At 54.8% G+C, this 14,359-nt stretch overlaps 1 long non-coding RNA gene across 1 annotated transcript; it reads left to right on the top strand.

The window, feature by feature from the left end:
• LOC141372862 (uncharacterized) lies at positions 1 to 10,811 on the top strand. Its single transcript, XR_012378389.1, has 3 exons — positions 1 to 135; positions 544 to 6,558; positions 9,924 to 10,811. It is a non-coding gene; the product is annotated as an uncharacterized lncRNA (long non-coding RNA).
• The last annotated feature ends 3,548 nt before the right edge of the window (positions 10,812 to 14,359 follow it).

Below are 14,359 nucleotides of genomic sequence, written 5' to 3'. Positions count from 1 at the left end.
ATCACGGAGAACAGAAGGGAAGGACGACGAGGATGCTCAGTGCGCCCTAAGGCACACCGCCGACCGGCGCGCGCGCTCAGAGCCCGCCGTCTGTCCTGGCCCTGCTTGTGAGGACCCGAGGGGATGACCTGCCCGGTGAGCAGAGGAAGGGAGGCCAGGGCCGCCGCCCGCCGCAGGGGACGGGGGCTGGGCAGAGTGAAACCGCACACGAGGGGGACCGGGATGCCCCAGCCGGGAGCAGTCATCCCTGCCAGGGGACAGTTGGCCATGTCTGGAGACCTTTCTGGTTGTCAGTCTGGGGGTGGGAGGGGTTTTGCCGGCACGGGGGGTGGGGGTGGGGGTGGGGGGTGGGGGTGGGGGTGGGGGTGGGGGGGAGAGGCCGGATCCTGCCCCAGATGTTCCAGCGGCCCCACCCACTGAGCAGTTCCAGGCCTGGGCTCAGCATCTTCCCTGCTGAGACCATACTGGGACTCGCCCTAGCAGTTGTCCCTGAGCTGCTGGGTGGGCCTCCGCAGCAACACGGCGGCGGGCTTCCTCCTGCAGGCCTGTGCCCTTCGTGGAAACACCTCCAGGAGGCGCTTCTGGGCGCCCTGGGCCCCGGGAGGCGCGGGACGGCTAGAATGGCCTCCCTCTGTCCCTTTCGAGGATTTCCAAGCCTCTGCAAGGAAGGTGGGCTGTGTGTGTTACCCAAAGAAATAAGAATTTCGTTAAAGAGAGTATGTTTGTAAAAGCCCTGTTAGGGGGCTTGTGGCCATCCTGAGGCGGCTCCCAGGCTCCCAGGCGCACCTGCACGTTTGAGGACAGGGCAGGAGGCTTGGGGGAAGAGGGCTGGGTTTGGGAGGGTGCACGGGAAACGCACTGAACCCGAAATGTGCAGATGGCAAAGTCTGGATGCATCCAAGAGGCAGTGCGGACGGGGAATGAGGTGGGAGGTAAGTTCCCAGACCCACCACGTGCTCCACGACCTCGAGGGAGCCCCACGACCTTCCTGGTGGACCCTGTTCTATCATTTCCCAGCCAAGGCCACAAGCGGCCCGAGTGGTGATGTGGCCAGAGTGCCCGGGGAGGGAGTTGCCCTCAGAGCTGCTCTCTGCTGCAGAGCTGAAGGAGCCCGAAGCACGCTTCCTCCTCCTGGTCTGCATTGCTCTAGTCACGCTTACCAGCCGGTGGGTGTCCACTCAGGTCAGTAGGCTGAGACCTGCTCTGATGCTCACGTCACCCCAGACTTGGTGCTCGGAGCCCTTAGAGCTGGCCTCTGTGTTCTGCTGTGTCCCCAGCGTGCAGGGAGCACATCCTGGCTTTGTGTGGCAGAAGGAATGTTCCAGGCTCCTCCTGTTGTTTCCCGGATCCAGCCCCGGAGCGGATGTTTCTCCCCCGAGCCCAGGTTCTTCTTGGTGCAGAGCCATTCTAGGGTCACACTGTAGACGTGCTTGCCACGGCGGGGTGTCACTGCCCCAGACTCTCTCAGTGCCCAGAGCCAGGAGACACCGGTGTCATGTGAGCCCACAGCCCCGGCTGCCTCTTGGCTGCCCCTTTCCCGCATGGCTCCCATGGCCCACAGTGGCTCAGTCCCCCTGCCGGTCACCAGTCTCCGTTCTCGCCTGTTCTGGGTTGAACCGGCTTCCCCAAAAGATAGGTCCGAGTCCTAACCCCCAGTGAATTTGACCTTTTTGGAAGTGGGGTCATTGCAGACATAATTGGCTAAGTGGAGATGAGCCCATACTGGAGCAGGGGGGGACTCTGACTCCTATGTTAGCGAGAGTCCTTCTTAGAAGACAGGTGTGCGGGGAGAGGAGGGCCAAGTGACCAGAGGGGCAGAGGCGGGAGAGAGGCAGCCTCGAGCCAAGGAATGCCAAGGACCGCAGGTCAGCTCCAGAAGCAGGGGAGGCAAGGCACGAGTCTTCCCTGCGGGAGCACAGCCCTGCCGACCTTGGTTTGGGATTTCCAGCCTCCAGAACTGAGACAGAACACATTTCTAGAGTGTGAAGCCACCCTGTTTATGGTTGTTTGATGCAGCCCCCCGCCCAGGCCCCTCCCTGCAGACTGCCTTCTCCACTGTGGGGCGTTTCCACCAGATGAGCACCACCCCCCCCACCCCCCCATCTGGGGCCCCTCAAGCCAGGTGTGTGTATCCTGATGACCGCAGGATAGAAGACTGCAGCTTCACTAACTGAGCAAGAATGGTTAGGTCTGGGCTCTTGATTCAACTGGGGTCCCTCCGTCCACGTGGGCCTGAGCCTGACAGTCCCGAGCAATGGGGCTTGGCAAGCCCTGTAGGACAGGGTTAACTAGGGCTCGGAAAGTACGAGGCTCAGGTGCAGCGGACCCTCGGGGACGCCTGCACTGCCCAACCTGTAGCGCCGAGTCCGGGGCCCCCCGCAGTACCTGCCCGACCTGCAGCCCTGTGCTCGCGGCCCCCGCAGCTGAGCTCCACTAGATGGCGCCCCGGGAGCGTGTCAGTGCGCACGACCGCAGGCGAGCCTAGGCAGAAGCCCCGAATGGCCGCTCACTCCCTGACGGCTGGGGGGTTGGTGCCCCGAACGCAGCGGGCGGCTTCTCCATCCTCAGCCCCAAACCTGGCACCTGCTCGTGGCAGCGCAGCTGCTGGGGGCAGAGAGGAGAGGCTGGGGGCGGAAAGAGAAGCCTGAGAATGGGGGAGAGCCGGCGGGCCTTCCAGGGGACGCCCTGTGCGCGGGGTGGGGTGAGGGGACCAAGCGGGGGGCGGGGCTCTGCTGTCCTCCGGGGACTTCCAGCCGGAAAATGCGCACGGAGGGAGAGGGGGGGTCTCTTTCAAGCTCAGGAGTGAGAAGGTAAAGGGATTCGGCAACAAGTAAAGGAAGCTAGAAAAGCCTCCCTCCCTGAGCCCCAGTAATTGCAGTCCAGGGAAGTGACCTTCTGCAGGTCAGCTCTGCACGCCCCACTTACGCGCTCCTGGTTTATTTAGCGCCTGTTCCTAACAGGCTGTGCCAGCTCCTGGCCGTCCATCCGCGAAAAAGGGGATTTCTTTGCCTTAATGAAACTTGGACTATGATGCGCAGTAAGAAGTAACTCGCTGGGTGTTGCGGGGCTGGACAGGAAGGACGGCCTGGGGCAGGGGCTTTCAGCTGGAGTCTGGAGCATGGTGGAAGGTGAAGTTGCCATTTTAAACCTAATTTTGTAATTTCAAGCTGGAGGAAGGGATATTTGAGCAAAGACAGAAAAAGGAGAGCGAGCCGTGAGTGTGCAATGTGTCTGGAATGTTCTAGAGACAGCCGAGGGGGTGAGTGGGGGGGAGAGGGGTGCAGGCCAGGGTCTGGCTGAGGTGGCTGTGAGCCGGAGCAGAGGCCCGTCCCAAGTGCTCTGAGGGCAGAACCGACAGGATTCCTTTGTGAACGACGGAGAAACTTCGTGAAAGAGGAACAGGCCCTCCCTGGGGAAATTCTCCAGTTGTACAAACAATGGATTATTTTGTGCCTGTTAAATCATGTGCGGGGTCCTTCCCACTGATGGGGTATAGTCTCTGTGCCCTACTCAGTGCGGAGAGTATGTGCACACACAGACACGTACGAGTGTGTGTGTTGCTGAGGCTGTGCGGGCTTGTTTCCCTCTGGAGCTTACATTTTTTAAAAAAGATTCTTATGTTTATGTAATCTCCACAGCCAGCGTGGGGCTTGAACTCACAACCCTGAGATCCAGAGTCACTGACTCCGGGGACTGAGGCAGGGTGTGGGGGGGTTGCCTGGGAGGTTACCCTTCTGAGTCCTCCTGATTTCCGGCATGGTTTGGGGTCTTTGAGAGAGCCGTGCAGAGACTCAGATATGACCAAACAGCTTGAAGGAACTAAGGTTGACTTTATGAAACCTGGAGCCATAAAGCCCCTTGGAATTGCTGGCCTGATACCTTGCTTACAGAGTCCCAGCAGCCTCACCAAGTGAGTAAAGAATATCACTTCCTAGCAGGTGCAGGAACCTCAGGATCCTCTGGGAACCTCATGAGGAGGAATCTGCCCAGATGGGCAGATATTGCAGGCATGTCTGATGGCAAGTCCTTGGCTTAGCTTCTGGCCTGGAGATTCTACCAAAAGTTCTATCTAGACTCCTTATCAAAAGTTCCAGCAAGTGGCTGGAACTCAGTCGTTGAGCATCTGCCTTCGGCTCAGGTCTTGATCCCAGGGTCCTGGGATCGAGCCCCACATCGGGCTCCCTGCTCAGCGGGAAGCCTGCTTCTCCCTCTCCCGCTCCACCTGCTTGTGTTCCTGCGCTCGCGCGCGCGCACGCACAAGCTCTCTCTCTCTCTCTGTCAGATAAATAAATAAAATCTTTAAAAAAAATAAAGTTCCAGCAAAGCAGATTTTTAAAAAAGATTTTATTTATTTATTTGAGAGAGAGCACAAGAGCGGGGGAGGTTCCTAGGGAGAAGTAGACACCCCATTGAGCAGGGAGCCCGATGTGGGTCTTGATCCCCGGACTCTGGGATCGTGACCTGAGCTGAAGGCAGACGCTTAAACAACTGAGCCACCCAGGCGCCCCAGCAAAGCAGATTTTAAAAGATCTATATGATCAATCACTATTGTTGCTGAGTTTATGAAATAATCAGGCCAAGTTTGTTAAAATTATACTTGTTTTACAAACGAATTAGTCTTAAGTTGGCTACTTCTGGAAATAACAGTGATTTTAGTCAGAAAAATTATGTGTCAATAACACACCTTTACAGAGGTTAAATCGTAGTTTTGATTGTCTTTGAGTATTTGTTGTTTGCCTAAGCTGGACAAATTGAGAAACTTCAGAGGCATTACCACGATAGCTCACGTATAGACCATCTTGCTTGTTATTCTATGGAGATAATAACAGGAGCCCATGGGCACGTGATTCCTTAAACAACTAGACAATGAGATTGATTCCCCAACAATCGTGTACCTCAGCGATCACCTTGACCAATTCTGTGTGGCTAGGATGACAAAATCGTTCCCTAAAAGCCAGAGCGTACCCCACTCCATGGGTTAGCCATGGACTTGTGGAGATAATGGATGGCCCCACTTTCTTTGTGATTGGATTGGATGATGCACTTGGGGATGCCCTTATCCTGAGACAAGTCTTCTCCCACTTGCCAGTGATTCCTCCTAATTAGGGTAGTGTTAAGGCTTGACCTCAGACAAAGAAGGCTTCTTGATGGTTTTATTCCTTAGTCACATTTATCCTAGAAGTTACCTCTGTTGATATAAAATTACAAGTAGAGGCTTTAGCCAAGCATGCAGTGACCGCCTTTAACTAAGCGTGACATACACTCACCCACAAATGCAAAAGGCGGCCCTCCAAAACTGAAAGGCCCTTGATATCCTGACTGCAGTTCAAGGAGGCCCAGAAGCAGATGACTGGCTCCTCACGGGACTCAGGGACTCTGTGGCCCTAACTTGTGGCCGTGGCTTCCCCCAGGCCGGATAGACTGCTGGACTCTGGGTTTTGCCTGGATGCACGGACACTTTATTAAAACCATTGCCGGGGCGCCTGGGTGGCTCAGTTGGTTAAGCGACTGCCTTCGGCTCAGGTCATGATCCTGGGGTCCCGGGATCGAGTCCCGCATCGGGCTCCCTGCTCAGCGAGGAGCCTGCTTCTCCCTCTAGCCCTCCCCCCTCTCATGTGCTCTCTCTCTCTCATTCTCGCTCTCTCAAATAAATAAATAAATCTTTAAAAAAAATAAATAAAACCATTGCCAACCCAGCCAACCTTCCCAATTGAAAACAAGGGTGGGCATGTTCTGTGTTTCACTGGTATGACCGTCTAGCATCCATCTTTGTTGCCTCGTTGGGCCTGGGGGATGTTGTCTGGCACATGGAAGCTCTTAATAAGTACGTGGTCAAAGCCCTAAATGACACTGAAAATAGCATTTCTCTACTAAATACTGACATAACACAAATGCGTAAGGCCGTTTTACAAAATAGAAAGGTGTTAGATGTTTTAACTGCTGCACAAGATGGAACGTGTGCTATTATAAAGACAGAATGCCGTGTACACGTTCCAGATTTCCACTAAATTATTTCCGGGTTTCCAACAGACATGAATACTCAATTGGCCCTTTCCAAGATCCCTGTCTTCCCTTTAATGATTTGGTTCAACTCCTGGACTGGAGAATGAGTTTTGTCAACTATCCAAGGACTCTTGGGGCACCTGGGTGACTGGGTCCGTTGAGCGTCTGCCTTTGGCTCAGGTCATGATCTCGGGGTCCTGGGATGGAGTCCCTGGTCGGGTTCCCTGTCCAGCGGAGAGTCTGCTTCTCCCTCTCCCTCTGCATCTCCCTGTGCTCTCTCTCTCTCTCTCTCAAATAAATAAATAAAATCTTTTTTAAAAAAAGAACTCTTATTTGGGTTTCTTTTTCTTTTTGGTCTTCTGATCATGTTTTGCTGTCTTCTCCCTTGTGTCTCCACCTGGTGCTGAGACTCCTCCGCTGCCATACCTTCCAGCCGACAGAAGATCCTTCCACCCGGGAAGATGCACACATGCGGTCTCTCTTGGATTCAGCTGCCTCTGCCTTTCATAACTCCCATGTCTTTAGAAGCCCCAGCTGACCAATACTGAGCCACAGGTAGGGACATCTCTCCGCTCCTATTCAGCAGGAAGCCGTTACAGAAGGTGAGACCTTCCACTCTCAAAGACCTTAAAGATTTAAGGATCAAAATTGTTCAGGGGGGGATGATGTGGGAAACAAAGGCAGAAGAAAAATAAAATTTCTTACTACCTACAGCCCATTGGCAAGTCCTTGAAACAGGCAGAGTGACCTTCCTCTAGGGGCTCAGCTGCCTGGATGTTGACACTTCGCTAAGGGCAACAAGCAATTCTAGCCCGAACCCCCAGGATCCTGTAAGTCCACCTTAACATATAAAAACTCTTTTGGAAACCTTATCTCTCTCCCCCAAGATACATGTTGGCAATCATTCTCCAAGCGTATGACCCACCGATGTACATCTGAAGGGTCTCCTGACTGAGTTTTTATGAAACAGTAATAAATGACCTTTGCCCAACAATAGCTAACCCCCCTCGAGGTCCTGGAAACCTTGTTTCCAAAATTCCCTAGAGACTTACACTCTCTCCAACCCCCTCCGAACTTGAAAGTACATCATGGGTCACTCCTCCTGACCCCAGTGTGGCTTCTCTTTCTGGCCCCGGGGCCTTTCCCAAGCTTTAATAAAACCACTTTTCTGTACCAAGGACATCTCAAGAATTGTTTCTTGGGCTGTGGGCCCTGGACTTCACCAACATTCCGAAACTACATCTAGCATTCCAGGGAATGAGCAGTTTTACAGGGTTTTACACTTTTTTACATCTTGTAAAAGCTCAAAGGATTGTAGATTAGCATATAGGCAGGAATCATAAGTTTAATGGCAACGAATGTGGAGAGTAGAATTGGTCCATAGGTTGAAGACAAGATGGTTTTCCTTTAGACGACTCATTTACAAAGCAGCTGCATAATGTATGTTTGGTGGGCCATAGATCAGGCTTTTGGTTTAAACAATGTTTCTGTGTGGTCATACTGACTGGGAAAGTAATCTGAAGTGGCTTCCTTATATCTCAGGCCTTAGAGAGCTTCTTCGGTCAGAGCCCAGGGAGAGGCAGTGGCAGGACACCTGTGGACCCCATGCTCCCTTCCTGCTAGTAGTCTCCTAGGCTTGCATCTCTGGCACCTACTGTTTCCCAGGGGCTGTTCATCTCTTACTACCCTTCCTACACCTGCACTCAGAGATGGTAATGCTTACCCGTTTTCAGAAGCCCCCCTGAGGCTGGGGGCTTGAAGCCACTTGCCCTACGGGTGGGTGACCCTCCCGGGCTCTGCACTCCCTCTGCTCTGGGTGGGAGGGCCAGGTCCTTAAGGGCTGGGCCCAGAGGCTGGTGGCCCCCCTGGGCCCTGCTGCTCCTCCCTAGGGAGGGGAGAGGCTGGAGGCTGGGCGGGTGCAGGCCGCCTGTGGGAGCAGCAGGAGGTGGGTGGGGCTGGGTGAGAAGGAGGAGGAGGGGTGGGAGGAGGAGCCCAGAGCTCTAAGTTTCCATTTCCTGCAGCGGGGGTGGGGGTGGGGGGAGGCAGGTAGGGCGGGGAGGGCAGGGGCGGGGCGGGCCGAAGGAGCCCCAGACTCGCCCTGCCCTGGCATCCTGCCCAGGCTGCAGTGAGGGGCCAGGCACACTGTGGTCAGGAGCCCAGACTCCCCGGCCTCAGCGTCAGGTGCCCGGTGACGGCCCCCCCATCTCAGTAGCCAAAGTCAGCTCTGTGTTCTGGCCCCGGTTTGCTGGCATCCCCGCAGGGAGGGGGTCTCTCTCTGGGGAGCGAATGGGTGTGTCTGGCCCCTGTTCCCTAGCCTGCCCCTCCAGGCTGCTGGCTCTGCCGCCTGCACCTGCTAGCCTGGGAGGTGGAGGGATCCTGCCTCAGCTCTGGCCTCCTCCTGTGGTGGCCCCGGGCCAGGCAGGCCCTGCGCCTCCTCTCCCCGGTCCATGACATCTTTTAATGAGCTAGAGAAGATCACCTACTAAGGAGTGACACTGAGAATAACCGCTGAATTTTTGACAGCAACCAGGAAGCCGAATAAGGTAGGTGACAACCTAGAGTTCTCTGTGCAGCAAAAGTACCAAAATAAAGGTGAAAGAAAACCATTGTCAGAGAAACAAAACCGAGAGTTTCTTACTTGCACTAAAGAAAGTGTAGGAAGTATTCTTCAGCCAGAGGGAAAAGGATACCACTTGTAAGGGAAGGATCCAGGAATGAGGAAAATACTGGTGAATAAGTGGTAAATCTAAATGAACACTGATTTTGTAAGAAGATTAGTAAGTGTGTCTTGTGGGAGTCAAATTTATAGAGGGAGAATTGAAATTCACCACACAGAGCTAAGTGCGGAGCCCAGCACAGCTGCAGAGCCTGCAGGAGGTGGGGTGGGGCCCGGGCACCGCCTTGGGCAAGGCCTCTCCAGCCCAGGACACCTTCCTGTGTCTGTGCCTTCTCCAGGTCAGCACTGCACACCTCCAAAGGGAATCTCCACTTCCAAACTAGTAAAGGGAATGACGAAGAAAATACACAAAATCACCAAAAAAGGAGGCAAAGAGAGAAAAGAAGAAAGGAACATAAATGCATCGGGATAGATCATAAAAAATCATAGTAATATGGAGGATTAAAACTCAAGTATATCTCCATAATTTATTAAATGTAAATGGATTTAATGCTCCAATTAAAGATTTTTTTTAAAGATTTTATTTGTTTATTTGAGAGAGAGAGACACAGTGAGAGAGGGAACACAAGCAGGGGGAGTGGGAGAGGGAGCAGCAGGCTTCCCGCGGAGCAGGGAGCCCGATCCCAGGACCCTGGGATCATGACCTGAGCTGAAGGCAGATGCTTAACGACTGAGCCACCCAGGCGCCCCTGCTCCAATTAAAAATTAAAGTTTTTCTGAATAGTTTTTAAAGACCCAATATATGCTGTTCCGAGAGGTCCACCTGAATTGTAAGACTCCGTAAGGGTTGAAGCAAAACCGTGGAACGTGGCGAGCCCTGAAATCTTTAAAAAAATCAATCTTGTGGGGTGCCTGGGTGGCTCAGTCGTTAAACATCTGCCTTCGGCTCAGGTCATGATCCCAGCGTCCTGAGATCGAGCCCCGCATCGGGCTCCTTGCTCGGCGGGAAGCCTGCTTCTCCCTCTCCCACTCCCCCTGCTTGTGTTCCCTCTCTCGCTGTCTCTCTCTGTCAAATAAATAAACAAAGGGTTTTAAAAAGAATCAATCTTGTATAATTACATTATCAAAAGACAAAACAGAAACCATACAAAGTAGTTTCTCCAATCACCATGCAATTATACTGTAAACCATTAACAGAAATACAGAAAATCGTCCTCTATTTGGAGATAAAGAAATATTTTATTTTTTAAGATTTTATTTATTTATTTATTTATTTATTTATTTATTTATTTATTTATCCCAGGACCCCGGGATCATGACCTGAGCCAAAGACAGAGACTTAACCATCTGAGCCACCCAGGCGCCCTGGAAATAAAGAAAAAATTTAATAAATAACTCATGGGTCACAGAAGAAATCAAAATGGGAATCAGACAGCCAGCTAACTAAATGATGAGGGACTTGCCAGCAACCAACCACACTTGGAGAGAACTGTATGGTCTTACCTTGGTACATCAAAAACAAGAAAAGATTCGACATTAATGAAGAAAGCGACCATCAAAAGGAGTTACAGAAAGAACGGCAAAATAAATCCCTAACAAATAGAAGGAGAAAGAAAGTGGAAGGGAAACTAATAGGAGATCAGAACTTAACCACACAGAAGCCACGCCTGCAGTGGACAGGGCTCCCCAAACAATGATTCGTTTGGAAACACTAATGGCATGTGTAAGTGTGGTGAGACTAGTCACGATAAAAAGGGAACTAGCGGTCTCAGGAATGGGGAAATCGTGCGGCGGTCTGAGGGGCCGTGTCTCCCTCGAACCCGCCTCGGAGCTTAACCCTGGCTGGCATCTGAGTCCTGAGAGTCACGCCTTCCTGAATGGGACTAGTGTGCTTACAAAAGAGGCTCCCTGGGGCCCTCTAAGCCCTTGGGCCGGGTGCTGACGCCCAGAGCAGGCGGCTCTGTGCCAACAGGCGGCCCGACCTCAGCGGCCCCGAAGCTGACGCCCCTCCCCCCCACCCCCCGCCGTGGCGTTCGTGGCTCTAGCCCAAACAGATGAGGACAGTGCCCAAGACAAGCGCTAGCCCAACACGTTTAAAACCTAACGCAAGGATTTTACTAACACGTTTAACATAAAAATTTGAAAATTTAAGTGGATGAGGAAAATTATTCCTCAAAAGCTAATAAAACCATTACAAGAAACAATAGAACACAAAAAGCTCTGTGTTTTTGTTTTTTTTTTTAAGTTTTACTTCGACAGAGCTGTGCACTCACGGGAGGCCCGCGGACCCCGCGCTCAGCCTCCCCGCAGCCGCCCAGCCTCGGGGGCGGCGCGTGGCCCGGGCGGGGACACGGGTGCCGGTGCCGCTGGGGCCTCGCTCTGCGTCCCGCGGCCCTAGGACCCCTGCGGCCTCCGCCCCCTCGAGCGTGCGGAGCGCTGGCACCACGCACCGAGCGACTAAGCCCCCGCCTCGCACCGCGCCCAGCTCCCACAGCAGCTCAGCGGCTCTCCGCCCCGCAGACGGGTCACTTTGAGAATGGTGCTTGGTGCGCTTTCTTGCTTTTTGCTTTCCTGCCCTTTCTATGGAGAAGTGACCGACTTGCAGCCTGCCAGCGTCAGCTGTGCCGCGTGCGGACCTAAGTCACGTTTGCAGTGAATCGATGGCCAAAGCAGGCCCTCAGACGGCACAAATGTCCTCTCCTCGCCACAAGAACTCAGGATCCACTCCCTTGTCCGCCTGCAGAGGCGCCAGAGAGCCGCACTAGCCGCCTGGCGCCCACCGGACAGGCCCGCACTGCTTCTCTCTCGCGCCGCGTCGGTCCTTTGGGCGCCCCTCCTCCATCTCCCCTCCCCCACCCCACCTGCGCAAACCACAGGTCTGATCTCTATCTCTGTTTTTTTAATGTGTGTGTGTGGTTTTTTTAAAAAGATTTTATTTGAGAGAGAGCGAGCGAGTGAGCGAGAGAGCGCGCACGAGCAGAGGGAGGGCAGGGAGAGGGCCAGAGAGGGAGAAGTAGGCTCCCCGCTGAGCTGGGACTGGGGATTCGGGATTTGGGACTCGATCCCAGGACCCTGTGATCATGACCTAAGCCGGAGGCAGAAGCTTAGCCGACTGAGCCACCCCCAGGCGCCCAGATCCGATCTCTTTTTCTACAAGTTCGGTTTTTTTTTTCTTCTTTCTCTTTTTTTTTTAGGTTCCATGTATAAGTAAGTAAGTGAGGTGGTCAGGTATTTGGCAGCGCTTGTCTTTCTCAGACTTATCTCACCAGGTCCATCAGGTTTCCGAAATGGCAGGATTTCCTTTTTCTTCCCGGCGGAGTAACATTCCACTGTGTATACACCACACATCCTTCATCCACTGGACGGCGGGTGGACACTTAGGTTCCCTCCATGTCTTGGCTATTGTGAATGACACTGCTGTGGACGTGGGTGCAGGACAATGTGATTTAAATGCAGCCACACAGTCTGTGGCTTTTCCACACAGCATAACATCCTGGAGACTCCGAGGTAGTTCTGCTGAGCCTTTCCTGATGTGGGTTCATCACACGTGCCATAACCCTCACCCGGTGGGGGCATCTGGGTTGTCTCCACTTTTGGGGGTGCTACAGACAAGGCTGCCATCAAGCAATCATGACCCGTGTCTTCCTCCTCATGTGTCACGGGATAAACTGCATCCCCAAATTCACATGTTGGAGTCCCAACACCAGCACCTCAGAGGGTGATCGTGCTTGGAGATGGGTCTTTGCAGAGGTGATTAGGACAAAGGAGGTCACTGGGGGCCCTGATCCACGCTGACCGGTGTCCTTACAAGAAGGGGAGACCAGGACGCAGACACACACACACACACACACAGAGACGCTCATGGGAGGACGTGGGGAGGGGACGGTCATCCACACGCCAGGAGGACCAGCCCTGCCCATGCGTGGAGCTCTGACTTCCGGCCTCCAAGACTACGAGAGAGACGGCAGGTTTCTGTTGCCTGAGCTGCCCTGTCAGTCGTGTCTGTTGTGACGAGTGGGGGTCCCTCTTCTCTGCAACCTGCCATGGATGCCTGCTGGGTGAGGGGAGGGGTGGAGGGGGAGGCGTGTCAGGGGGTGAGGGGGACAGGAGGGCCTGGGCAGCTGTGGGCATTCGGGGAACAGGGGGAAGGGTTTCTTGCTTTGACCACACCTCAGGTGGTGAGGCACGCTGGGGTGGAGAGAGTCAGGGGTGAGTGAGGGCTGTAACTGCCCCACCCCCGTCACAGCTGGACAGAGGCCCTCTGAGGACAGGCAAGACACAACTTGCCTGCCTGCCCTGCACCTGCCCTGCCCCTGCCCTGCCCCTGCCCTGTCCCTGCCCCTTGCACCTGCCCCCTGCACCTCCCCAGCACCTGCCCTGCACCTGACCCCTGCCCCTGCCCTGCCCCTGCCCTGCACCTGCCCCCTGCGCCTGACCCTTGCACCTGCCCAGCACCTGCCCTGCACCTGACCCCTGCACCTGCCCTGTCCCTGCCCTGCACCTGCCCCCTGCACCTGCTCTGCACCTGCCCCCTGCACCTGCCCTGCATCTGCCCTGCACCTGCTCTGCACCTGCTCTGCACCTGCTCTGCTCCTGCCTGCTTGGCCAGGTGAGCCAATGGACCTGCTTCCTCTGGGTCCCCCCAGCCCCTGAGAACCCTGGCTGCCATCCTGAGGGCTGGGAGCTGACCTTCCAGAGGGGTCCCTTGCTGCCCAGAGGGGGAAAGCAGGGCACAGAAAGGAAGGGGCTTGCTGGAGTTCCCACATCGAATGCAGCCAGCACCCCTCGGCGTTTTCCTAATTCACCCAGATGCGTCACTGGACCTACTATTGTTTTTGCAGCCCCTGGAGAGTTGCCCTCCAAAGGGCTGGCTGACATCCCCAGAGATGCCGTGAGGGGCCATGGGGCTGTGCTCACCTGGTACCAGGACCTCTGCTGCTCAGAGTCCCCACCTCAGGGGTTTGTGCTGCCCTCTCCAGAAGGCAACCACAGGCTCTGCCTCTCAGTAGCTTCCTTGTCTGAGCCTACCTGTGCACCCACGGGGCGGTGATGCTCACAGGCTTCCCCACACCGGGGGTTGGGGGGGTGGGGGCAGATGTGTCTGGCAAGCTGGTACCTCTCAGGGGTTTGGTTTGGGAAGCTGCCACCAGGCTCATGCCAGGTCCCAGCCTGTGAGGCTGTGGTGTCAGAGGGCAGGGCAGGACCCAGGCGTGGCCTCTGACCACCAGCTCTGTCCCCCCCAGCCCAGGTGCTCCTTGGTGACCAGGGTAGCGCTTCCAGCCCACATCTTGCAGAGAACACCTGCGTGGGGTGTGTGTGGGGGGTGGCTCAGGCGTTAAGCGTCTGCCTTTGGCTCAGGTCATGATCTCAGGGTCCTGGGATCAAGGCTCCCTGCTCAGCGGGGAGTCTGTTTCTCCCTCTTCCTCTGCTCCTCCCCCCCCAGTCTCTCTCTCTCCCTGTCTCCCCCATGCTCTCGCACTCTCTCAAATAAACAAAAATCTTCAAGAAAAAGAGAGAGAGAACACTGCTCTGCCGGACCACACGCAGCAGTGAGCACCGCCCCTCAGGAGGGCAAGGAGGCTGGGCGCTGCGGAGCGCACGGGTCCTGCGGCAGGGGGCTGCGGAGCGTCTGGTGAGGTCGGGGAGTCTGAGAAGACCCCGTTTCTTTTCTTTCTCTCTCCTTCCTTTCCCTTTCCTTCCTTCCTTCCTTCCTTCCTTCCTTCCTTCCTTCCTTCCTTC

Source organism: Callorhinus ursinus, unplaced genomic scaffold, assembly GCF_003265705.2.
Source record: "Callorhinus ursinus isolate GAN/ISIS: 27379988/994484 unplaced genomic scaffold, GSC_fseal_2.0 scaffold5, whole genome shotgun sequence".
NCBI classification, from domain to species: Eukaryota; Metazoa; Chordata; class Mammalia; order Carnivora; family Otariidae; genus Callorhinus; species Callorhinus ursinus.
This window is presented reverse-complemented; position numbering and strand designations above follow the sequence as displayed.